Genomic DNA, 13,649 nt, shown 5'->3' with positions numbered 1-13,649 from the left:
AGAGTAGGAGGCCTTATATGTTGTAAAACCCCATCATTGGCTGGGTGCTAGAAATTCTACCAAGACCCCATTCAGAGGACAATAGAGATTTTCAGATGTAATTCTTTTTTTTTTTTTTAAGATTTTTTATTTATTTATTTGACAGAGAGAGACACAGTGAGAGAGGGAACACAAGCAGGGGGGTTGGGAGAGGGAAAAGTAGGCTTCCCGCTGAGCAGGGAGCCTGATGCGGGGCTCGATCCCAGGACCCCGGGATTATGACCTGAGCCAAAGGCAGACGCTAAACCAACTGAGCCACCCAGGCGTCCCTTCAGATGTGATTCTTATACTTTCCTTGCCACTAGCTGCTCAAGATTATGAATTATACTTGAAATACTACAGGAGAGGAGGTTGAATTGTACTCATAAACAGAAAACATATTATAAATCAGTAGATCAATTTTCCGCTTAGGAAATCGGATACCCTTACCTCAAGGAGTTCATATGTATAAAATAGGCAAATAAACATTGTGCAAATATTGTGGAAATGGTATTTCTGACTGCCATTGACAGATTTATTATAGAAGGAACCGTATTTGCCATGTAGGATATTTCCTATATTATGAAATCTGATTTCAGAAAGGAGTTCTTTCTGACTTTTTGAGGTCTTTGATGTCTGCAGTTCTCTTTCCTATCTACTCTAATTTATCTGTTGCTAACTAATTTTCAATAAAAAAACATGATAAATGAAATTTTCAGCTTGTATTTTCCAATTATTCAGAAGTATGAACGGAGATAGGAAATTAAAGTTTTTAGCAAGCTTAATTATCAGGAAAAGGCTATGATTACATTCTTTTGTGGTGATCTTGAGCATTATTTAAGTTAAAGCTATATAAGTTAGGGGCAGTTGTTTTTCTTTGTACTCATGCTATCCACACAATCAAATTAGAAGACCTTGTGTCACACTTTTGGGGTTACTGGAAGGTAGGGTAAAAATGAAAGTCACCTTTCTCTTCCCAGTTCCCTACCACAAAGGCAGGTGACCATCAAAAAATGGCAAGACTGTTTATTGCTAATCACAACTCCAGCTCTTAGGAAACTTTAACCACTGAGACTAGGGATTCCATAAATTATGAAAAAGTAATATTCACTATAGTGGCATTGTCTTTCACGTCCCTTTCAAAAGATGGAAGTGTTGGCCCAGGAGCAAAAATTGCCTTACTCGATCTAAAGCCATTTCTGCATGTCAGTAAAAAGAAACCAGTCTTGCTTATGCACTAACTTTTTAGGGAAAGGTACTATAAAAATAAACTTCAATAACTTCCATGCTCATCAAAATTAACCCAAAACTACTAAAGGAGGGTGTCAAAAAGTAGTGGGACCTGCTTCTGTTTAGATGGCTTATTATTTTCTCTCAAACACCTGCCACAATTCCTGGCAGAGTAGAGGGATTTACTTTATCATCCATTCACTTAACAAGTATTTTCTGAGTGTCTTCTAAGCCCCAGGACCTCTGTAGTTAGTGAAATACACTTTTATGTAAGAATAGTCGTGCTTTGTTCCTTCAGGGAGCTTATAGTTTAGTGGAGGAAACAGATGAGTAAAACAGACTAAGAAATTGATATAAAATTATATTTCTGTGTAAAATTATAATGTGTTAAAAGTACTATAGATGGGCTGGTTAATAATGCTTATAATGTTTATAGATAGCATAAAATAGAGAAGTTTCACCTAGTCAGAGGACATTGGAGAGGCTTTTTTTGAGGAAGCAGATGAAAATGGAACAATGGGGCCCCTTAATTATGGTTACATCCTAATGAAACTGGCGCAGGTTGAAGGACAAGTTTAAATATATGAGAAAGGAAAGGACAATTGTATTAAGATAAGATGTAAAAAAGACAGACTGGTAACTATTTGGATACTTTGAGGTGTCTGGAATACTCACATGGAGGAACTGGAGAGGTTGGTCTATTGCTTAGCTACCTTGCGTAGCTCTATGCTGCTCAATAGCAGAAACTAATTTAGAGAATCTTTAGTATAGGAGTTAGAGTTAAAAGACTTTGGAATTAAACTCTCAGGAACAATGGATCGTATGATAGTCTGAATAATGTCCCGTCTCCAAATATATCTACCTCCTAATCCCTGAGATCTGTGACTATTAGCTTAAATGCAAAAGGGACGTTGCAGACGTGATTAAATTAGGATTTAAGGTTAAGATAAAACTAAGATTATCCTGGGATATCTGGCGGGCTTGACATAATGCTCCTTATAAAAGAGACTCAGGAGGAATCAAAGTCAGAGAAGGCAGTGTGATGATGGAAACAGAGATTGAAGTTTTGCTCTTTGAAGACGGAGGAAGGAGCCACAAGCTGAGAAACACAGGTAGCCATTAGAAACCGGAGAAGGAAAAGATACGGATTCTTCCCTCAGAAAATACAGAAGAAACCAGCCTTGCTAACACCTTGACTTCAGCCCAATGAAACTGGTTTTGGACTTCTGACCTCCATAGCTATAAAACAATAAATTTGTGTTTTAAGTTTGTAATCATTTTATTACAGCAACAAAAGCAAACTGATACATATGGAGAGGGAAGAAGCGGGCAGAGTGGAAATCCCAGGGAAGACTCACCTCTAGGAATAATGGTGGAAATATGTTCTAGTAGAGAAGACACCAGAGAGCAAAACCAAGAAAAGGTGGACTCACAGAAACCAAGAGAGACAATATTTCTAGGAGAATAGAGTTGGTGATTAGGGTCATAGTTCCCACAGGACCTGTACTGGATAGGGAAGGAAGTTAGAGCGAAGGGATGAATGGTTAGAGTAAGGCAGAGGCCGGAAATGGAAACCTACGAATAATGGGAACCCAGATGGGTAGGGTTGTTGCGATGTGACTAGAATATTGGGATTTAAGATTGTGGAGGTGGGTGCTGATTCAGCATAGAAATGTGGAGAGGACTGGAGATGAGCTGATTCGCAGGTGCACTGACCTCCTTCAGAATAATGGTGGGTCTTGGAGCTGAAAGAAACCCTTGTCTTTAAGTGCCCGATTTACTGCATTTGTGTTCTTAATGAGTCATTTTACAGAGCACAGCAACTGTGAGGAATTTTCTTCCACTTTTAAGCGATGTATTCATATTTTATTTTAAGATGGAATCTTATCTGTTCATCTTGCTTGCATGTGAATGGCTGGGTTCGGATAGCTAATTTCCCTTAAAAATTAAAGTGCTGAACACTACCCTGCATTTTCTGGACCCATCTTTTTGTTCCTCCAAGCCAGAGTCCAAAAGCTGAATATTTCATGTTCAGGTCAATATTCTGCAGCCAGATGGTTGGGAGGAGGGGAGGTGGTCATGCACAGGGGACAGCTCCGATGAAGTGGCATGTAATCTTTATTAGAACTCAGGGCTCTAACTCTCTCCTCTGCCCTCTGCCCCCAGCTCTATTCTAGTCATGCTACCTAGTGGAAGCTGCTATAGGGTAGGATCCATTCACCATGTAACCCTGGAGCCTTTACTTCTACCACAGGTCCCCTGTAGTTCATTTTTCCCAACTTCATCCACTTTTCCCCTGGAGCCCTTTCCACCAGTGTTCAATCAAAGGAAAAAATTGAATTTTCTTTACACTATTTATATGGTGTTAGGGAGTATTTACAAGCTCTTTCTGAGGATGAGGGCATGGTTGGGAGCTGATCTGTTTTTGTACATTTTTCCTTCCCCTCCGGAAACATTTCTTTATTTGTACTAGTTTATTAGATTGCATGATGTTATTCTCTTGTTCTTGTTTTGTGGCTGTGGGTGAACATTTTTGATTGGCTTTTGTTTTGTTTTGCTTTTCTCATTTTGTTAAATTCTATGGGAGGGAAATTAAATGATGCAGTTGTAATCTACCACCTTACCCTGGATGTTTCTAAACAATATTTCACCGGTTACTTATATTTATTATTTAGAAAAGCAAGTCAACCTACCAAAATTACATTTCAGATGCAGGATTAATTATTTTTATGAAGTTGAATTTATTACAGATACAGCTAGAACTAACTTGTGTTTTTAATTTCCTTAAAGTGCCTTGATTGTGTGCTGATAGAGGCAGTAAAAATCAAATATAAATAAGTACTTGCATCTGACAAGTAATTTATAAATATTTTACATGTACTGTGACCATATTTATTTATGTACAGATAATACATAGTCAGACTATCTCTACAAATAAAAATGCTGACCACACCAAGTTGTAATTCATAGGTATTACATGTCTCTTCTCTCTTGGTTTATATTCCCCTGCATCCTTCCCCATAATTATTTCCTTAACTCATCGCTGTCAGTTCTACTTTAAGACAAAAGCCGAGGAAATGTAGTTTTTTTAGTTTACACCAGTAAGTTTTTCTGCCTTGGAGAAAATAATATCTCTAACTGTATATTACAGCTTTTATCATTCTGATGTTCTAAGTTAGAAATAATTGTCTGTTCTTGCTAAACTTTACACAAGCATATGTGAAGTGAAAAACTAAGCAGAGAGGCCACAATCCCAATATTGCATAAAAAAAAAAAACAAAAAATGCCCAAGGGAGTTAATTCAGATGCCAGCATTATATACAAGCCTTATCTTATTCAACTAAAGATTGCCATTTAATCCTCGTTTAGTTGATATACCCTTGAAATGTATGGATGTTTCAACATGTCAACATTTTGAGGAAGACTCAAAAGAAGATGCCTGATAGGGTCAGCATGAGACAAAAATCATGTTGTGTGTACATGCACACACAACACACACACACACACACACATACACACACACATAGTAAACTGAAATAAAATTGGTCAAGTGGCTGTGATTCTGTCAGTGACTGTGGCTCTGTGCCATCCTGCCCTGCTTGCTCTCTCTACACAAAACTGCTTCTGTGTACACTAACATCTCATCAGTTACAGAGAGGAATAATTAATACAAGTGTCTTTCATTTTTTTGTTGTTGTTATGAGAAGCAAAAGAACTGCAGGAAGGCCTGATTCATTTCACTAAAATTATTTCAAATCACACCAACACACCAAAATGACAGTATGTGTGAACCATAAAATAAGTTCATAATTTTACTCTGTCCTTTGATTGTTGGGATCTGTAATTATTAATAAAAAATTAAGGAAGCTCAATAACTTCTAGACATTACACTTCCATCTAGGAGAAATTCCTTATGAAATATCAATGAAGACGCAATAGATAATTCCAGACGCATGCTATCTTGAGATGAATTTTTTACTATCTACTCAAGAGGGCTAGAAGTCGTCTGAATTAAGTTGGTCTTTAGAATCCCAAGGTGGGCTCCTTCTTCCTTTATTCTCTTTGAGATAGCCCATATTGTGCCTGAATATAGCACTAATACTCTTTATGTAATGCTATGCATAAAGAGAGGCAATTTATAAAGAGTTGTACTTTTTTGGAGTGGAAGATTGCTAACCCTGGTCAAAATATGTTAGTTCCAGTGCTAAAGTCCTACCAGATCTGTATGAGTGGCATTAGTAATGTATGAGGCATGTTTTTATGTGACTCTTCTGTATCTTAGGTGTGGTTGGAATATACTTGGACATGATAACCTATGTCAGCTGTAGCCAGTATCTCTGTAATCTCTCTGAAGTATGTCTGTGTGCTCAAGTTACTTATGTAATGTTTTGCAAAATAGAGCTGTAGCAAATATGTTAACGTGGGCATTAGAAAATGGATTTGAGTTTTCAATAACCTCTGCTTTACAAAGCCACAGAGAAGTAAATGTTGAAGTGTCTGTCAACCCTCTTCTCTCTACCCCCACTATCATAAACCTGCAGATGTCTCATTATACTGAAGCTAACATATTCTCCAAATTTCTCCAGGTTAATTCTAAAGAACTGAGTGGTAAATTCATGTAATTTAAGTAGGCAAAACAATTAAGTGTTGCTTCATGACCAACTTTGTGGTCCACTGGGGCAAGAATTAGAAAGGCCAAATCACAAGGAAAGAAAAGGAAAGACTAACTTGGTTCGATTTATTAATTGAGCAGCTACTTATATAATCAGGTATTTCATTAAAAAGTCAATGAAATCACTTTGTGCATCATCTTATTCCTAAAAAGGATGTGGACATTGACTATTAGAGTAGGAAATTATTTTGCATTTTGTTTAGTAAGAAAAATTTCTTACCACTTCAGAGAAAGTTTATTTATTTATCTAACTGAATAGCCATACTATTTCAGCAAGAAGCTTCTACTGACCATCTCCTTAATAGGACTTAAACGTCATTACATGGTATTTGAAAACCTCTCTAGTTCACCCAACTTGTCACTTTGAGCATATTGCTTTCTAATATTGTTTTTAATGTATAATTTGCATAAACTGTAAGTATATATAGCTTGATGGAACTTTACATATGTATACATTCCTATAACTGCAATTCTGATTAAGGTGTATAACATTTCCAGCAACCCAGAAAAATCACCTATTTTGTAATTCCTCTGAACATTAGAGAATAATGGGCAATAATGTTTTTTTTTCTAACTCATAGGTAATTGTGAAATCAAACGAAGAAAGTTAAAATGTCATTAGAAAACTATAAAATCCTATGAAGAGAGAAAACCTTGAGTAGTAGTAATAGTTATGAAAGGTTTCCCTTAACCCAGAGATCGTTCCCTTATACTTTATCTTTCTTATTACATATAAACCTGCAAAGCCTGATGGCTTAGCCCTCAGCAGATTAAATCTTTCAAAGCTTTTTTAAAAAAACTGAAAATGATGTAAAAGCAGTCAAAATTATTACCATAGGCATAGTTTATTAATGTTTCATTTATACTTGAGTGTAAGCAGTTCAAAATATTTAATTACTGCCTCTCCTCTTCTCAAGCCAACTTGCATGTACATTTGTATGTGTAGATAAAACATCATTGCTAAAGTATGTAAAATGACTAGCATCCACTGGTCACAAACCAAGCAGTAGATTTCTGTGTTTAATGATACTGACATACTCAATGAAGGTAAAAACAAAACAAAGCAAGACAAACTAATTGTTGCTATTTTCTTTAGGGGCAACTTAAGCATTATAACAATGCTTATTTTTTAGCTTCTGTTTTTTTTAACCAGGGCTCATTATCAGCATTAACATTTTTAAAAAAGATTCTCCAAAGAGAATCTGAGTAACCAGAACAAATCAGTGGGTTTGAAGCATTAGGAAAAAGTACAAGTTTTTTGATGATTAAATATTTACTTGGATTATTGGCATCCATTTTCTTCTTACATGTACTCAGTCTTTCGTATATATCAATATACAAACTTGCTATTTTTTTAATAAATGAGTTTATTTCCTTTACTGCGATCTATTATTATATCTCTCTGTAAGAAAAATGGTCCTTCAGCCTCAACAGAGCTTTCACACCTATTTGGTGGCTTCAGCTGATATTCCTCGGGTAGTCATAAATATTCCTCCAGGGAGTTGCTGCTAACTCCAAAAGTGAAACTGCTGTGTCTATAGCTCATCCTGGGAAGCAGGTTGTCCACAATTAGATTTATTGACTTCAACTTTCCTTTTTTTTTTTTAAAGTTCCTGATCCTTCTCAAACTCTTTCAAAAATTTGAAGAAATACGAATACTTCCAAACTCATTTTATGAGGCCAGCACGATCCTAATATTAAAACCAGACAAGAACAATACAAAAAAATTATAGGCCAATGTCCCTGATGACCAGAGATGGGTAAATCCTCAAAAATATTAGAAAACCGAATTCAGTAATACATGAAAAGAATTATACACCATGATGAAACCCACCAAAAACATCACATTCAACGGTGAAAAGTTGAAACCTTTTCCTTTAAGATCAGGAGAAATATAAGGATGCCCAGTCTCACCACTTTTATTCAATATAGTACTGGCAGTCCTAGCCATGGTAAATAGGCAAGAAAAAGAAATAAAAGGCACCCAGATAGGAAAGAAAGAAGTAAAACTGTCACTATTTGCAAATGGCATGATAATCTAGAAAACCCTAAAGACCCTACCAAAAAACTCTTAGAATTAATAAATGAATTCAGTAAAGTTGTAGGATACAAAATTAATAAACAGAAATTGATTGCATTTCTATATACTAATAATGAACCATCAGAAAGAGAAATTAAGAAAACAATCCCATTTACAATGGTAGGAACAAGAGTAAAATACCTAGGAATAAACTTAACCAAGGAGGTAAAATATCTGTACACTGAAAACTGTAAGACATTGGTGAAAGTAATTGAAGAAGACACAGATAAATGGAAAGATATTTTCTGCCCATGGATTCTAAGAATTAATTTTCTTAAAATGTCCATACTACCCAAAGCAATCTACAAATTCAGTGCAATCACCATCAAAATTCCAACGACATTTTACATAGAACTAGAGCAAATAATTCTAAAATTTGCATAGAACCACAAAAGACACCGAATAGCCAAAGCAATTTTGGGAAAGAAGAACAAAGTTGGAAGTATCACCCTCCCTGATTTCAAACTATACTACAAAGTTATAGTAACCAAACAGTATGGTATTGGCACACAACAGACATAGAGATCAATGGAACAAAATAGAGAGCCCAGAAATAAACCAATGCACGTATGGACGATAATTTACTACAAAGGAGTCAAGAATACACAATGGGGGAAAGGACAGTTTCTTCAGTAAAAGGTGCTGGGAAAACTGACAGCCACATGCAAAAGAATGAAACTGGACCACTATCTTACAGCATATACACAAATCAACCCAAAATGGATTAAAGACTTGACAGTAAAACCTGAAACCATAAAACTCCTAGAAGAAAACATAGGCAGTTAGCTCCTTGACATAGCTCTTGGCAAGATTTTTTTGGCTCTGACTCCAAAAGCAATGGCAACAAAAGCAAAAATAAACAAATGAAACTACATCAATTAAAAACCTTCTGCACAGTGGATGGGGGTGGGAGGGATGGGGTGGCTGGGTGATAGACATTGGGGAGGGTATGTGCTACGGTGAGCGCTGTGAATTGTGCAAGACTGTTGAATCACAGATCTGTACTTCTGAAACAAATAACGCAACATTTTTTAAGAAAAAAGAAAAAGAAGAAGATAGCAGGAGAGGAAGAATGAAGGGGAGTAAGTCAGAGGGGGAGACGAACCAGGAGAGATGATGGACTCTGAAAAACAAACTGAGGGTTCTAGAGGGGAGGAGGGTAGGGGGATGGGTTAGCCTGGTGATGGGTATTAAGGAGGGCACATTCTGCATGGAGCACTGGGTGTTATGAACAAACAATGAATCATGGAACAGTACACCAAAACAAATGATGTAATATATGGTGATTAACATAACAATAAAAAATTTTAAAAAAAAGGCAATCTTCAAAATGTGAGAAGATTTTTTTCAAATCATATATTCAATAAGGGGCTAATATTCAAAATATATGAAGAACTGATGTATATCAATAACAAATGGGCAAACAATCCAATTTAGAAATGGGCAGAGGATCTGAAGACATATTTTTCTAAAGAAGATATACAAATGGCCAACAGGCACATGAAAAGATGCTCAGCATCACTAATTATCAGGGAAATGCAAATCAAAACCCCAATGAGATACCACCTCACACCTGTCATAATGGCTAAAATCAACAACACAAGAAACAATAGGTGTTCACGGTGAGGATGTGGAGAAAGGGGAACCCTCTTGCACGGTTGGTGGGAATGCAAACTGGTGCAGCCACTGTGGAAAACAGTATGGAGGTTCCTCAAAAAAATTAAAAATAGAACTACCCTACAATCCAGCAATCCCACCTCTGGATCTTTATCTGAAGAAAATGAAAACACTGTTTATGCACGCCTATGTTTACTGCAGGATTACTTACGAAAGCCAAGACGTGGAAACCACCTGAGTGCTCATCGATAGACGAATAGATAAAGGAGATGTGGCATAGATACACAATGGAACAATAAACCATAAAAAAGAAGAAAATCTTGCCATTTGTGACAACATAGGTAAACCTTGAGGGTATTACACTAAGTGAAATAAGCCAGACCAAGAAAGACAAATACTGTATGATTTCACATATGTGTGGAAACTAAAAAACAAAACAGAACAAAATTCCCAAGTACAAAGAACAGAATGGTAGATATGAGAGAGGAAGGCAGTTGACGGGAGGCCAAAAAAAGATGAAAGGTGTCAATTGTATGGTAAGGGATGGTAACTAGACTTACTGTGGCCAGCACTTTGTAGGGTATGCAAATATCGAGTTATTATATTGTACACCTGAAACTGATACAATGTTATATACCGATTTTACCTAAATTTTTTTAAAAAGTTCCTGAATTGAACTAAATTGGCTCTGAGTGTCCTAAGCCATTTAAAATGACTTACATATTTAGAAAAGATCATTGTTGTGGCAATCACAGTAAGCATGAGAGTTTTGAAACAGAACAGTTTTTATTGCTCTGGGGTTATCTTTGATAATTCAAGTAAAAAGACTATTATTTCCCTCCCCCCCAAAAAAATGTATATAGGAATTTAGTGGATATGAGATTGGGGGAATTAGAAGCATTAGTTTGAGTGGCGTAGCTAGGATGTTTGAAAGTTTGTCCTTTGAGTTGTTTCAATACCCTTCAGGCCCGACCTGAACACCCAGTCCTTGGTTCTCTGCAAGAATGTAGACTAACTTTCACCACATCCCGGCCAGTTACTATCAAGAGAAATGTCCACAAAGCAGAATGGTGTCCCAGTTATTTAAACATATCCAAAATGATTTTTGAATGTAGATTTTCTCACATAATTATTAAAAATGCTGATAGATTATAATGCCACGAGTAAATGCCAATCATTGTGATGGATGTTATGTTAAAAAGTCTGAATGTGTTGGAGAAGCATGTTAAAGTGTTTATAGGGAAAACATTACAGTAATTGAAATTTGCCTTCAACATGTGTGATAGGGAGGAGAGGTGAAATAAAATTGTTAAGGTATTGATGCCTGGGATTCAGTGAATTATTCTCCCTACTTTGGATTATGTTTTAAAGTTTCCATAATAAAAATGTGAGGCAACCGACGATTATGGTATTATGGTATGGAACCTGTACGTTTTAGGTACAATATAAACATTCCCTAATGGAAAATCTCAGGAGAGATAAATTCTTTAGGTATATTATGCTCTTACATTGAATAAGTAGAGAGGTAGCAGGTAAAAATGCCTTTCTTAGGATCATAGAGTTAGGTTGAGGGTGCTTTTCTTTTTTTTTTTTTAAGATTTTATTTATTTGAGAGAGAGAAAGCGAGCATAAGAAGGGTGAGGGGCAGAGGGAGAAGCAGACTCCGCACTGAGCAGGGAGCCCGATATGGGGCTCGAGCCTAGGACTCTGGGATCATGACCTGAGCCAAAGGCAGACGCTTAGCTGACTGAGCCACCCAGGTGCCCCTCCCAACACACCTTTTTTTTTTTTTTTTTTTTTTTTTAAGATGAGGGTGCTCTCCTTCTCAGTGTTAGTCAGTATGTAGTGAACATCTTCAACACACCAGGTCAAAGAATGGGCCCTGATCACACTAGTATGAATAAGGCATAGTGCAGCCCAGGGAGGAAACCAGTCACATAAACAGATAATCATAAAACAATGTCATAAGTAGGAGGGAAGGCCATAGCATTTTCTTTTATGTGCTGTGAACAACATGAGAAATAGCATGATGAATAAAAATAGCATATACTGCTGAAGGAAAAACAAATGGCTGAGTGTTGCCAGAGTTGTGAATTCAAGGTAGGAAATGAGAGAGAGTCAGAGGCAGGCAGTGAACTTCATCTGGGAGGTGGTAGAGAGCCCCTGAAGAGTTTTGAGGTGAGACAAGCTGGGTGGAGGGTAGGTTTGAGCAGACAACATTGGAATCAGGGAAGACAGAAGGCATCTGTGGTCGCCCACCAGGTGAGAGACCAGGAAAACCTGAATTGGATCCAGACTTTGCGGGGGAAGGAGAGGAAGAAGGGGAGTTTCAGCCCAGTATTGTAGCAATAGGACAGCATGAATGCTTTGCTTTCCCTACGTCCCTTCTCTCATCTTCCTTCTCAACTCTTCCACCCCCTTCTTTTCTTGTCCTTCTTTCACCTTCTTTCTGTCTTTCCATTGTCAAGGCTTGCACAAAGTTTTAATCTTTAAAAATTTGCTTTGTATAGGGTTAATGCATGCTCCTGGAACAGAACTCAAAATACAAAATGTATGTAACTAAAAAAAAGAAAAAGTCTTCTTTCTGCATCCCTTGTTCTCTAGCTGCTTTTCAACTTCTCTTTCCTCCAAGGAGCCAGCCATGGTTCCTTCCAAGGCTCTTGTGTAATTGCTTCGGCGATAATGTCATGCGCTTATGACCATACACACATACTTGCAAAGACTTTTAAAAATAACTTGTGTGAAGACTCTGTGTACATACCTGACAAGTTAATTGGCATGCTCTCTGCACTGTATTAAAATCTTATTAATTAACTCGATGGGCCATTTGATTACATAGCTCCAAAAGAAAATGTTGATGTCCTTTTGCAGACAACAATGGGCTCACCAAAGATATTTGCATGAATCATCTTCTTTTGGGGGATGAAAAGGGTTAAATTAAACTACCGGAAACTTTCCCTTTCCAGTGGATAGGACTGCTACTGTAATGTCTATCTGGAGTCTTGATTAACCTTCAGAAAACCTCAGCAAGCAGTCTCCAACCTACTAAGAAATTTGTTATGGAACAACATATTACTCTGCTAAAAGGCCTCTATCTTAACTGTCAGAGTAGTGAGATCATAATTAATTGGCTTTCATTTTTCCTTTTTAGATCAAAGAAAAAACCTTTAGGCTTTCTTCAGGGCAGGTTGTGGCATTTCCATGTAGTAAACATTCCAGCTTCTACTTTCACCGTGGGTACACTGCAGTGAATCCCTGACTGCAGTAATTCCTGGAGGAGCAGAATATATGATGCTTTCATAAATACATATTAATACATTTGTCTTCTTCCAGTCCAAGCCAGATTTTCCTGGCTGCTTATTTCCCCAGGTGGCCAGAAGAATACAATCCCTGATAGAAAAGTTTGGCGGCTTCACACGCATAACTGATCAGCAGGAACACTCTCCCTCCGATAATGTTCCTGTGCTTCTGTGGGTGAAAGATGGTACAGTGGTCATCTGATAGGCATAATATAATAACTTCATACACAATTAAGACCATTATATTTGAATCTGTGGTAGCATTTTCCTTACAAGGAAGTCATTGTGGTGTCTCTCCTGATTGGATGGCGGCCCCCAAATGTGGGGGTGTTGATAGGGTGGAAGACAGTAGCAGGAGAGGTGAAAGAATTCAGCAGAGGCAGAACAAAGGAGATAGAAGTTTCCTGAAGACACCACAAGGGAATGGCGGGCAGATCAATAGAAGAGAGGCTGTGTGCCACGAGGCAGCACGTGGGGGCTGTTTTTAAAGAGGGAAGGCGAGGAGGTGTGGCCACATATGGAATTTTCCCTTTTTTCTGGTAACTGTGCCTGGTTGTAAGTAGCCCATTGGTCAGTTAGGGTCTATGGATACTTTGAGGTGGGTCCCCAGATGGGGGTCCCTGTGGGCCCTCTCTATATTCCATTCCTCAAGCCTGTTTGTCTAAAAGTGGTCCCTACAGTCTTTAATAAATCCTTACTCAAGGAATAAGTCCTGTAAATACATAAACATTTA

This window comes from Zalophus californianus, chromosome 1 (genome assembly GCF_009762305.2).
Source record: "Zalophus californianus isolate mZalCal1 chromosome 1, mZalCal1.pri.v2, whole genome shotgun sequence".
In the NCBI taxonomy this organism is placed as follows: domain Eukaryota; kingdom Metazoa; phylum Chordata; class Mammalia; order Carnivora; family Otariidae; genus Zalophus; species Zalophus californianus.
The sequence above is the reverse complement of the archived record's forward strand: the minus strand, read 5'-3'. Positions refer to the sequence as shown.